The sequence below is a fragment of the Lepus europaeus genome, chromosome 22 (assembly GCF_033115175.1).
Source record: "Lepus europaeus isolate LE1 chromosome 22, mLepTim1.pri, whole genome shotgun sequence".
NCBI lineage: Eukaryota > Metazoa > Chordata > Mammalia > Lagomorpha > Leporidae > Lepus > Lepus europaeus.
Window position 1 is genome coordinate 39,693,548 of NC_084848.1, and position 13,277 is coordinate 39,706,824.

Sequence of the window (13,277 nt, forward strand, 5' to 3'; positions counted from 1 at the left end):
TGACAGGAGTCACTGTGTACTTACTCCTCATGTAGGATCTGTCCTTAATGTGTTGTCCAATGTGAAGTAATGCTATAACTAGTACTGAAACAGTATTTTACACTTTGTGTTTCTGTGTGGGTGCAAACTGATGAAATCTTTACTTAATATATACTAAATCGATCTTCTGTATATAAAGATAATTGAAAATGAATCTTGATGTGAATGGAAGGGGGAGAGAGCGGGAAAGGGGAGGGTTGCGGGTGGGAGGGAAGTTATGGGGCGGGGGGGAAGCCATTGTAATCCATAAACTTTATTTAGTAAACTTATATTTACTAAATAAAAGTTAAAAAAATTAAAAAAGAAGTATCTATGGATGGATTTCAAAATTTTTTGCACCAAAATAGATTTACCTTTTAATTCCATTTTTCCATGACCTTTCTGGAGTACTGTCATATAATACCTGAAATAATACTGAAATATCTTTTTACTAAAACGAAGTTCATATGGATCCAAGATCCAGATACTGAAGTGGCACTGCCGGTCGCCTACATAAGCTGTTGAGGGTCCCAAGTGTAGATCCTCATATGCCCCGTGGAGTTGGCAAAAGCTGCTCATATCTTCTAAGAAATGGTGTCATCTCTTCTCGCTGAACCTCAAAAGTCTGTTCATGCAGTTCACTTGTGATGGATTTCAAAATGTGATCATAGATTTTTCTCGTCAGGGTACACACAGAAATTTTCAGTGAAGCTTCACTACTTCTACCAAATGGTAGAATCTATCTTCCCACATTATTTCCACAGAATGTGGCAGAAATGACAAGATACAACTTGCAGAACCGGACTGTAAGAGTTCTTGCAGACTTGACCTCGACCTTCACTCTCTTCGGAAGTTGTGCTGAGATCACTGTCCCTGAAGAAGCCTGGGATGTTTGGAGGGACAGCAAGAAAGCAAGACCTAGAGGTCACGTTATTCTAGTGGTCCCACAGCTGGACCCAGCTCCCAACCTAACGGGCCAGCTAAAAGCAGCTGCCTGAGAGACCACGCAGGAGGAGCAGAAGAATCGATTGCTTAGTCACCCCTTAGGATCATGAGCAACACTGAATCACTGTGGCTGAAGTCATTGTGTTGTGTAGTCATTTCTTGAATAGTAATACGTAACTGACACATCTCTCCCCCAGGATAGCCCTCCCTTTTGTTCCATCCTCTCTAAATCCCAGCCACTCTTCAGGATCTTCCTATTATTCCCTTCACAAAATATTTTCTGACTGCCCTGGGGTCGAAGAATTTCTCCTATTATTTAAAAGAACCTGGTAATACACCACTCCAGAAAAGTCTATATGCAGATACTTCAAAATATGCATTGAAAATGGAATTAAAATAAATTTATTCTTGTGCAAAAAAAGTTGAAATCTACAGTTTAGAGCTCTTCAAAAATTTCACTGAAAATGTATACTATGAAAAACCTGCATAAACTTCAAGAATGTTTGCAGCAAAATAAGCTTATCTTTTTATTCCTTTATTCCACATTGTGTAGTAGCCTTCTTTGCATTTCTAACTCCCAAATATATGTTACCACATCTTGCCATAAATATAATGGAGCTCCCGAAAGCAACTACCTTGTAAATGTCTTCACTTCTATTAACACCATAGTGTTGAATACATAGCTTCTGACACATGAAAAATAAACCAAATGTAAAAGATTTTCTTTATGTGGCAAACACAGCAAGTGGATAAGAAACACTGCAGTTTAAATATCACTGAGAATAATCGTAACGTATTTGACTTGCCCATCTGAAGAATTGAAAGGAAAAATTAGAAATTACCGAGAAGAGAAAAATAAATGCTATAGCTAAGGTGAAAATTCCCTACTAGCCTAGACCAAGACCATTATATCCTGCAGATGCCACATAGTGAATCTTGACAGTTTATGAAAAATAATTCATTACAAATCACATTGTCATTGTGCAGATAAAGTCTTCAAAAATGAATCAAAACTGTACCAAAATAGAGATTGAAAAGCTTAAATAAGTATACTGCATTGCCCAATTAGTCCATTTCTCCAAAATTATACTCTAATATTAACAAATGAGTGTACAAAAATGTTTATACCCTAAAATGATGTTTATCAATATGACAAAAGTTAAATGTTCCCCCAATAAAAAAAATCTCTGAGACAAATGATGTCAAATTAACGTAATTGAAATGAAGCAGCCATTAAGATGAGGCTGGGGATCTTTAGGCAGAGATCTGAAAATAATAATGGTATGTGTTTGCTCGTTCTTGCTAGAAAGAGCAGGTGCTTATTTTCTTACACACTTGGTATCTGTGTGAGTATATGTATACATCTATAAATGTATGCAGGAGAATGATTGATGGACATACACAGACACATAACTAGAGAGACGTTTACAGAATATTAACAGTTAGGTTTGTGCAATAGCTTTTAGTATTATTTTTATTGTAAGGAGGTTAACGTTTTGAAAAGTTTAAAGATTGTCCATATTACTTGAGCTTTTGCAATAAGCATCTACTATTTTTATGAAAAAATTACACATTTAGAAAGATGGAAGTTGTAAATATCTTAAAGAATAGTTCAGTCCATACCCAGATGATACAGCCATAAAGCATCCTTAAGAAACCTGAAAGTAATAAAACTGATAGCCAGTGTTTTACTTAGTGATTACCATGAGACACTGTACATTCATTAGCCCTTCAAATCCATACAAATACTTTAAATTGTTATTTTGTCTTCATTATAAATATAAAGAAACAACTTCCAGATTTTAATCTGACCAAAGTTAGACCAGAGCTTCAGTCTCAACAACTATCTAATCCGACACTCATCAGCTTTAAAAGTCATATCACAAACAATAATTCTGCTCCATAGCAGGCCTCTTACAACCAATGATAACTGCCTAATAATCATGGAAACAGTCGAAAGTTAAGCGTGGGCAGATCTCAGGGAATTAAATGTTCTTTACAATTCTATACAATATTCTATACTGTAGACAAAACGAAAACTGTGCATTCCTTAAATTATATGCATCGAGACAAGTTCTGGACCTGGTACTAAGCTGGGGTGTGCTTAGTTTGATACAGACCTTTAAATCTGCTGTGGGCACCACATGACTAAAAGCAGCCATCTAATTCAGTAGAAAAGAAAATGTGCTGACTAATGAGTCTATGAAATATAAAAACGTTTTAGTTTATTCTGCTTACACTGAGAAAGACAGCATATATAAATTAAAAATGTAGTAAAGTTGGATATTTTAAATTGGGTCTTAAAAAGGGTCATAGGAAATACAAATTATTAAAAAAAACTATATAGAGTTTTCAAGAAAAAAAGAAGTTTGAGCCAAACGTACACTCCAATTCTATTTTTGCAGAAACTTTCTGAAGCCCTCTTGTATACACAACAGTGAGGAAATGGAAGGTCTAATTCATGCACCCTAGAAAACAGAATACCCCAGAAAGGACAGTAACACAAATCTGACACTGAGAGTTTCCCCAGCACCGGCCTCAACCTGTGTCATGTGAGGTCACTGTTGTGCCCATCGGCCCTCCACTGCAATCTAGTTTGCTTTGTCTGCTCACACTTTGGGAAAATTTGTTCCACCCTCAGATGGGTCCCTCCCTCTAGCTTTTCAAATATCAGGATCAGCACACTGATCAGCCCAGGCACGAATAAACACTTCTTCACTCTGCAGTCTCCAATCTCTTCTCACTGAGCAGAATAACTCAGCCATGGGACTGTCACCTTCTCCTGTTTCCCTCTAATTAGGAAACTACACTAAAAACCCAAGTTTCCAAACAAAACAGAAACAAAAGTTGGGGTGGATGAAGTGCAGCATTTTGTTTTGGAGTTGGAAAGAGAGATGAAGTATTGTAAATTTATATTTGTATTGCCTCAATATAAGCAATCTGTAGACCGGTGGTCTGGTAGAAACAGTGAGTAAACTTATCGGGCAGTCATTGTGGTCACACTGACCACTGTTTTGGCTCATCTCTGTACAATCCCCTTTTTGGAAACAGCCACTAGATGTCTTTCATTCTTCCTTATGAATATCTCTTATACTCATGGTCTCTTTTCTATTAGCATTCCAGAATCTAGTATTATCTTCCCATGGCCTGGTCACCATAACATCTACCTATCGGTTCTCTTCCTCTCCTATTATAACAGCCTGCTCATGGCCACTAGGCAAAATTTCATAAAATACTAATATATGTGATTTCATTTCCTTTCTTTAAAAATGTTGGTCTGTCCTCACATTAGAGACATTCTGGCAGAACCTAGAGGATCTATCTGCAAGCTTACTACTGTGTATTTTCTCCGAAAATTGTCACTTCCATACTTAGACTCTCAGCTCCTGTAAGGAAAAAAACTACTACAAGCTTAATTTATTTTCCAACTAAATCAGAGTTTTCCCAGTGAACAAGTGAGTAAAAATAAATGAAGGTGCAAGGCTCTATGTGAGTGCAGCAGGGCTCTGACACAACTATATCTCTTGAGCTGCCCGATATAATGCATCAGTTATCTCACTACCTATTAAAATCTCATGCACTACACAGCAAAGAATTTATCAAAAGAAAGGCAAAATAATCCTTGAGCAAATTTATCCCCTAAACTCTTTGAGGCAGGGTCAATATAATCTATTTCTTCCATAATCCCCAAGGATAATCACAATGTTCTTCAACAAAGTGTTATTCAACAAAAGTTGCCAACTCATATGAAAAAAGATAATAAGAAGCAAATTGTAAAACTACCTTATAGGAATACAGATTCGCTAAATTACATGCACATTGTCAAAAATCTAAGGATGGTATTGTAGCTATTTTATTTAGTTAGACCTTTTTTTCACCGGCCAACAGTCAGGAGACTCATTAACGCAGTGAGTATACAGGGTTTGACTGCTGGCTGTCTGTCAATGAGAAGCTGGGTACAACGGGAGAGGTGGGATTTTTATCCTTATTTTTATGTTTAACTAATGCTTGAAGCAATTTGCTCATATAATCCCATGATTCTGAATTCCCATATTTCTTAGAAGTATCTTCAAGAATATGTCAGAAATCTGACAAAACTGCAGCACAGTAAGAAACCTGACCATTAATACCAACACATTTGGCAAAATGCTCTGAGAGGGTCAGGAAGGTGGATAGTAAATGGGTTGACCTTACCTTCTTACTGAGACTGCTCTACTTTAGAATACTGGCTTAGCCTCATCATTGTTAACGTCACATCACCCTTTTCAACTTCCATTACGCTTTTTTTGAATTTATTTTTAATATGTATGTGTCTCATAAATACATTTCCTCTAAAGTAGCTCTTTTGCATTTACTCCTAGGACACAATGCTCCTCTACTGGTGCTTGTCTCCTCCCTTGCCTAAGGTGACTTTTGCAGAGTAAAAGAAAGAACTCTTGGGGCCAGCGCTGTGGCATAGTAGGCTAAGCCTACTTCTGTGGCACCAGAATCCCATATAGGTGCAGGTTTTGTCCCTGGCTTGCTCCTCTTCTTATATAGCGCTCTGCTTATGACCTAGGAAAGATGGCCCAAGAAGATGGCCCAAGTCCTTGGGCCCCTGCACCTGCATGGGAGATCAGGAATAAGTTCCTGGCTCCTGGCTTTGGATCGGCGCAGCTCCAGCCACTGCTGTCGTTTAGGGAGGGAATCAGAGGATGGAAGACCCTTCTCTCTGTCTCTCCCTCTCTGTCTATAACTCTACCTTTCAAATACATAAATCTTTTTTTTAAAAAAAGAACTTTTAAAAATTATGCTAGGACAATAGGAGGAAGGAAAGCTCTACTGGGTACACCCCGATACTGTGGGTCACTCTTCCTTTATTCCAATTTCTCTTTCATTACAAGGGACAAAGTCTATGGTTTTTCTGACCATCACTTTCATTAGAATTCAACCCTGAGAAAGTCTATCCATTCCAGAATTTCCACAAATGTCTAAACTCAATGACTTTCCTGTTTACACACACAACCACAGCATGTCACAACTGCCAACACAATCATTACCTGGACAAACGCATCTCTCAAACTTCCTGATATCAAGCCTAAGACGCCATGCCATCCCCTCCCCACCAACCCAGAACATTCCTTTTCCACAAAATGCTTTTTATAGTCCTCTACATGAGCCTAAAATGTCCAAACAAAGCTCCAGAGTCTGAAACCACCATGCTCTCTTTATTGTTGTAACCAAATACATGCTCTTAGAATTTAAATGAGATAAGAAAAGTGTGTCAAAATGAGTTGGGCAAGGTATAATGGATGAGTTTGGATGAAACAGTCCAAAACTTGCAAACCATAGTCTACCAGGATGCTATAATTCTCTGTGATGGAAACAGATGTTTCCCTAAAAAAAATAGTTTCTGGATAAAATAAGTTTCATTCATGTTGCACATTAATTCTCCCTCTTGGAGAGTTCCAGTTCATATTAGCATATCACAATGCATATTAGCATTCAAAATGCTCTGAGAAGCCTTGCAGTAAAGGCACTGTTTTTCATACTTGCTTGTTCTTACAGCCTTGTTTGCTCATTGAAAATCTGTGAACATTCTACAGATCTCCATGGAAAACCATTTTACAGTCACTGTTGCCACAGAGGTAGCAGGTGCAGACAGTGCAGCATAGAAGCTACTGCCACAGAACCTGCGTGCTAAAGAAGTCAGTACCTAAGGAGCCCAATGTAAGAAATCTAAAAACAGGTGGCTGGGACATCAGACGGTGCCGTAGATGAATGCAGACATGAAGCTAGTCATGAAAAATAGTATCTCTCTATAGGGTGGGCAAGCATAGGAGTACTATTGTGATATGACTCAGTTTGGATGTGATAAAAAAATAACCTAGGCAGTGACAAGGAGCAAGGTGAAGAACAGTACATATGAGTGAGTTACCATGGCTTGTTACTTTCTCTACTAAGATTTGCTGGATACTTAGAAAAACTCTCTGTTCCCCCTGCCACTATTACTGTGAGTTAAAAGAGCATCTCTAATTGAGTCTGATGTCAGCGTCTGATATATAAAGGATACCAAGCCATTCGGGGGAAAAAAAAAAGATGACTTTGTAGATTGAGACTAACTGGACTTCAGTGTTAAGAGGCAAGGTAAGGTAACACAAGCCACCAGACTGGAAGCTACCATCTCCAGGAATGAAGAGACAATGAGAATCTAGAATAGAGCAGGTTGGAGCTAATAAGAAGAGAATACACAAACCACAAAACCTGAAGGAGACTTCCAGAGAGCATGGCTAAACTTGCCAGGACTCTAACACAGTTCTATCCTTGCAGCTTGGAGGGCTTCAGAACCGTTGACCGTCTGCTGACTCTCCATATTCAGCCTGGACTATTTGCCTACACATGGACCTGCATCTTTCCCATTCCTTTTCCACATAAAATGCAAATCATTGCAGGAAAGCAAACATTTTCCCTCATTTGTGCATTCTTCTGGCACAACACTGTACACTGCTTGAAATAAAAATTGGCTACTACAAAGTTACCTATTGCTAAGCATGTACTGCAGGTTATTTTACATATGATGAGGCACTTCAACTTAACTGAATGATAATATTCCTTTCTGTGTTTGAACAAGGTTGGATCTTTTTAGAGTAGTCATCAAGAGATCATCATGGACATGACAACATTATCAGCAGAGGAACAGATCCATGAAGACATGAAAAATCTATCATCCAAAAACTTAAAAAGGTAAATACGCCATCCCACTAATACTTCCTATGAAATAGGATTCAGAGAAACTTTGAGTGTTAAGGCTACAGCAACTTCAGCATGTTTGTTAGGAGCTATCCAAAAAGTAAAGTTTCATTAATTGCTAATAATGAATAGAACCAATGCAAACCTCTTAGATAAATAGAAAGGCACTGATTTAATAGGTTTCGAAAATTGCAAGTCCTAATTGGATAAAACTATTACACCTCTGTAATTTTCAAGACTACGTACACTGAAGAAATACACTGAATGAATACCATGTATTCCATGAAACACAGCATGGTACACAATCACCCCTTGGTATTCACAGGGGATTTGGTGCAGATACTAAAACCTGCAGGGTGCAAATCTCGTAAATAAAGAGCCATATTTTTGGATATAACCTATGCAAAACCTTGCATAGGGTTTATAGACTCTCTAGATTACTCACAATCCCTAACACAAAATAAATGTTATACAAATAATTGTTACATGTTATTGTTTAGGGAATAGTAACAAGAAAATAACTCTGCACCCTTCGGTACAGATGCAATATTTTGCTGAATATTTTCAACTCACAGTTGGATGAATCCACAAAGGTGGAGCCAGGGAATACCAATTACAGGCTGTATTACTGAATTTCTTCTCTTACAATCTTCCGCATTACTGGGTTTTATTATTTCCTAATAATACTTGCTACTAAACATTCACTGTTTCAATAAATGATTGCCGCCAAGGTTTGACACGTAAGGAATAAAGCCATATCAAGTTTATCCTACTGGGCACATCGCTGTGGCAGGAACGTCAGCAGTAATAAGCAAGTGATGCAAAAGATCTGCAGGGTCCCTGTCAGGTGGCACCTAACGTGACAGCAGGTTAAAACCGAACATTCACACAACGAGGCTGGGTGACTGGGGCTGACAGCTGTCATTTACACCGCGAAGAAGAAATAAGCCACAGTTTCCCAGCTCTCACAATTTACAGGTGCTTGCACGTTCTCGTGGGACCCTTCTAACCAGCACGGGGCTGAGCAAGCCTCCCGAGCTGCAGAGAGAACTGTCTCTCCTCCCCATCCACAGTCCCACCGCCATGGTGAACACACTCATCTCGTCTCAGCTGAATTACTGCTCCCAATGGTTATCTTAGCAACTGCCATGCCGTGATGGGTTGCAGGAGGAAAAACCTGAAAACTCAGGCTTAACAACAACACTTCCTGCCTGTAGTGTGCACCTCCAGGATGACAGTGGGTCACACAGCCCTCCAGAGCACTGATGCTCCACGAGGCAACTCAGAGGTTCAGCTCGCTTCTGCCTGCAGCTCTGTCCTCACAAACATCACTGAAGCACAGAGGCTCAGAGGGCTAGGCAGACCACTTCTTCTCACATCTCAGTACCGGAGCCCAGGCACCTGGCCCCAGCCCAACAACAGGGAGGGCTGGGCAAGGAGAGAAAGCACAAGTAGTCACAAAAAATGCCTCTGCCACCCTGTCTCCAGTACAGCCATGTTAGCTGGTTGAAATACAAACCTGCTCGTGCCACTCCCCTGTTTAATCTGGCTCCCTGATACCCACAGGCCTAATCTCCGCCTTTGTCTTCTGATATTTCAAACACCAAAACTCTGTTCTGTGGATCCTGGCACTTTGTGTTTCATGTAATTTTTGACATTGGCTAATACATGCCCAAATATACCACAATTATGACCAATTCTTACACCATCCACAGCTCTCATCCTGCCCAACCCCCCTTTTTCCTGTGCTTCTGAAAAAGCTCCCTAACCAGTTCTTCATCTCCATCCTCACCTCCAGCAGTATATTCTCAAAACAGCAGACAAATACCGTGAGTTCTCATATGTAGAACGTAAAAAAACAAGTTGACCTGAAATGCAGACCAGTGATTTCTACTGTCTGGGATAGGGCAATAGTAGACAGAGATAGAGTCAATAATAGTAGAGATTAGGCAGAGGTAGCAGAACATAGAGAGATGTGAATGAGTTCCAGTATCCTACAGCACAGTGGTGTGACTGTGGTTCACAATGACCCATTGCATAATTTAGGAATAACTGGAAGAGAAGACCTCAAAGGCCCCAACCAAGTAACGATAAGGACTAACGATAAGGAGACGGGAGAGCTAATTCCCTTAATTTGATCAGTAGGCACTGAACCAATGCATTGCAGTATCACACTGTACCCCACAAGGATGTGGAGGTCATTCTTTTAAAAATATGTGAGATGAAAATGTTAACTGCGCTGATTTGGTCATTATACATTACACACATGAATCGAATCATCACACTGTACCCAACAAATTAAGTGAAATAATTATATTAATCAACAAAAATAAAATCACGCCACCGAATGGTCAACGTTCTGGGGGGTTCCTATCACACAAGTGGAATCAAACCAGAGCCTGCACAATGCCGCCCCTGCCTTCATCCCCAAGGTCATCTCCTATCCCTCTCCTATCTCTTCACACGCACCAGTCCCGTGTGTTTGCCTGGGCCCCCCCTCCTGTCTCATGAACTGCTGTATTTTCTGCTTCCAATACCTCCAAAAGGTGTACACAGTTCTCTCTCTGACTCCAGTCAGGTCCCTAACCAATCACCACCTAAAACTGCTGCTCAGGACGCCATACCCTTCACCTGTCCTGTTTGTCTTCACATTTACCTCTACCTGACATTGTGGGAGAAGCTGCTCGTTGTCTCCATCACGTGACACCCTCTCCAGAACGTAAGCTCATGGGATCCGGATGTTAGCTGTCCGATTCAATATAATATTCCCAGAGCTTAGCACAATCAACACTGAACAAATGAATTAATAATTGAGTGAGTGAATTCTGACCCTCTATGCCTACAACGCACTTTCTCCAATGTCACTGGGCGGCTTGGCAGAGCTCTGGGTTCACTCACGCCTTCCACATTCTTCCCACGGAGACCCCCTGCGTGCCCCGGGTGATTGCTCCCAGTCCCCTGTCTCCAGTAGTGTCTGACGCACTGCAGACATTCAACAACTTCACATCAGTGCATAAATGCTCAAAGACCAATAAGGCCAAATGACAAGGCAGGAACAAGACAGAGATGTAAACCCAACATGGATGATTTGTAGCTCCCTGGCTACCTCGACTGCATGCCATACGTGCTGTAAAATAGACATTTTGTAGGTGAAATTGGAGATTTAGAGTATTTTTTTACTTTATGATACTTTCAACATACTTAGCATTTTAGCCAAATGAAATAAATACTGAGTGACAGATTTGCTTAGGGCAAGTTATCTTAAAAATAGCCTTCATAGATTTATTTAGCTCACCTACCTGGAAACATGTCAGCAAGTCATCTCGTGTATTTCATGGAGGAAAGTGATGTTTTCATTGGACTTTTTAGAAGAACTGAATGTGAAAGATTTCTCCCCAAAACTGACATTTTAACTGCAATATAAAGGTTTGTGACTTCATCACCCACAGGGTCAAGGCTTTAACACTTAAGAGTGTGCAGGGGGCCGGCGCCGCAGCTCACTAAGCTAATCCTCCACCTTGCAGCGCCGGCACACCAGGTTCTAGTCACGGTTGGGGCGCTGGATTCTGTCCCGGTTGCCCCTCTTCCAGGCCAGCTCTCTGCTATGGCCCGGGAGTGCAGTGGATGGAGGATGGCCCAAGTCCTTGGGCCCTGCCCCCCATGGGAGACCAGGAGAAGCACCTGGCTCCTGCCTTCGGATCGGCGCGTTGCGCCGGCCGCGGTGGCCATTGGAGGGTGAACCAACGGCAAAGGAAGACCTTTCTCTCTGTCTCTCTCTCTCTCACTGTCCACTCTGCCTGTCAAAAAATAAAAAAAAAAAAAAGAGTGTGCAGGGGGCAGTGAAGACACCCACACCCCACACTGGAGTACCTGGGTTTGAATCCCAGCTCCAGCTCCTAACTCTAGAATTCCTGTTAATGTGGGCGCAGGGAGGCAGCAGGTGATGGCTCAAGTAGTTGAGTCCCTACCACTCACATGTGAGATGTGGGTTGAGTTCCCAGCTGGCTGCCAGATTCAATCCCACTGTTGCAGGCATTTGCAAAATGAACCAGCAAATGGGATCACTCATGCTCGCTCTCGCTCTCTCTCTCTCTCTCTCTCTGCCAAATAAATAAATAAGTAAATAAAGACTTAAAAAAAAAGTGTATAGGAATGAATTATTTGATTGGAAATCAAAAATAGCCCAAAAGTAGCCATGTCTACGACCAGTGGTCAGAGGCTACTGGTCTTCTGACAGTAGTAGGAACCATAAATAGGAATAAATATTACTTTTTATATAAGCAGTATTGGTTTTATTCTACTTGCAAATCTAGAGCTTTTGCTAGAGTTTAGATATAAAATAAAAGCTTGGCAGTGATGCTATGTTCGTAAGATAATGCATAAAAACATTTCATTTAACCACTTGTGAAATATGACATGGCATTTAAACAAAGTATTTTGGAAAATGTTCCTGATATGGGCACAATTAAATAATAATGGACATAGATTCATTAACGTAGATCATATTTTTCCATAAATTCATTTAGTTTTAAAATAATTCTCCAAGTCAGATCTGTCATTTCCTCTCTGAATACAATTAAACTAAAGAAGGAGAGGCTAGGCAGCTTGCTGAGGATCAAACAGCGACCAAACTATGGCGTCAGGATTCAAATCCATGTAGTTGGACCCAACACTTGTTTTGCATCATTAGTTACAACTACTGCCAACAGAAACTTAAAACTGTTCCATTAGCCAACAGGTCTTAATATAGTCTCTCTGCATTTATATAACACATCAGGAAAAAACTGTTGCACTACAATTGAACGCCCAATTGTGAAGGAAATGAAAAGTTAAACATGCTAGGCTCTTGTCATCAGATGCTTTGATTGGCTTATTGGATACTCTTCCACATCTATCATTTTTTAAATATCATACCCACTGCTGGATGCTGAGATATAATGGTATACAAGATTGAATCTAGCAAACTGGTAACTGGATTCCACTGCAGCCAAAGAAGCCATTTCTGTGCAATATAGCAAGTGTTACATCAGGTGCTATGTGAAGAAATCACTAGAAGTGCCAAACTTGAGGGCTCAGAAAAAGCTTCCAAAAAGTGCAATTCCTAAGTACTTTCTAAAGTAATTGGGCATGGCTCTCAAGGATTGATGGACAAAATTTGTACCAAGCTATATTAGTTGAATGACAGCTCCACTGCTTCTCCATTGTTGTGAATAATACATCTGTCCTTGGAGAAAGCAAGTTGTTTTATTAGAGTTTCATTTAGAGATATATCTAAGCAATAGAACTAGTTGGAAAATTAAGTTTTAGTCTGACTTTGCTACAAATTAGCTGGGAAATGAGGAAATTAAATTAGTAGAAATTCCTAAAGTATCAGGTAGGAAAAAATTGCAACATGAATTGCTATGAAATGTGAGAAAGTGACAAGGATACAAACAAAAGATGAAGAAGGATACACAAGAATTCTTCAAAATGTTCAAAGAAAATGGAATTGAAAGATGATTTTAAGATGAGATTTATTTCTGGTAGGCAGAAATGGCTCAACATATATAAAATCAATAAAATGATACATCACATTAACAAATCAA

The 13,277-nt window shown here is 40.0% G+C and overlaps 1 protein-coding gene across 1 annotated transcript in view; it reads right to left on the minus strand.

The window, feature by feature from the left end:
• Positions 1-13,277, minus strand: part of KCNH5 (potassium voltage-gated channel subfamily H member 5) — a 362,743-nt gene that overhangs the window by 141,052 nt on the left and 208,414 nt on the right. The window lies entirely within an intron of this gene.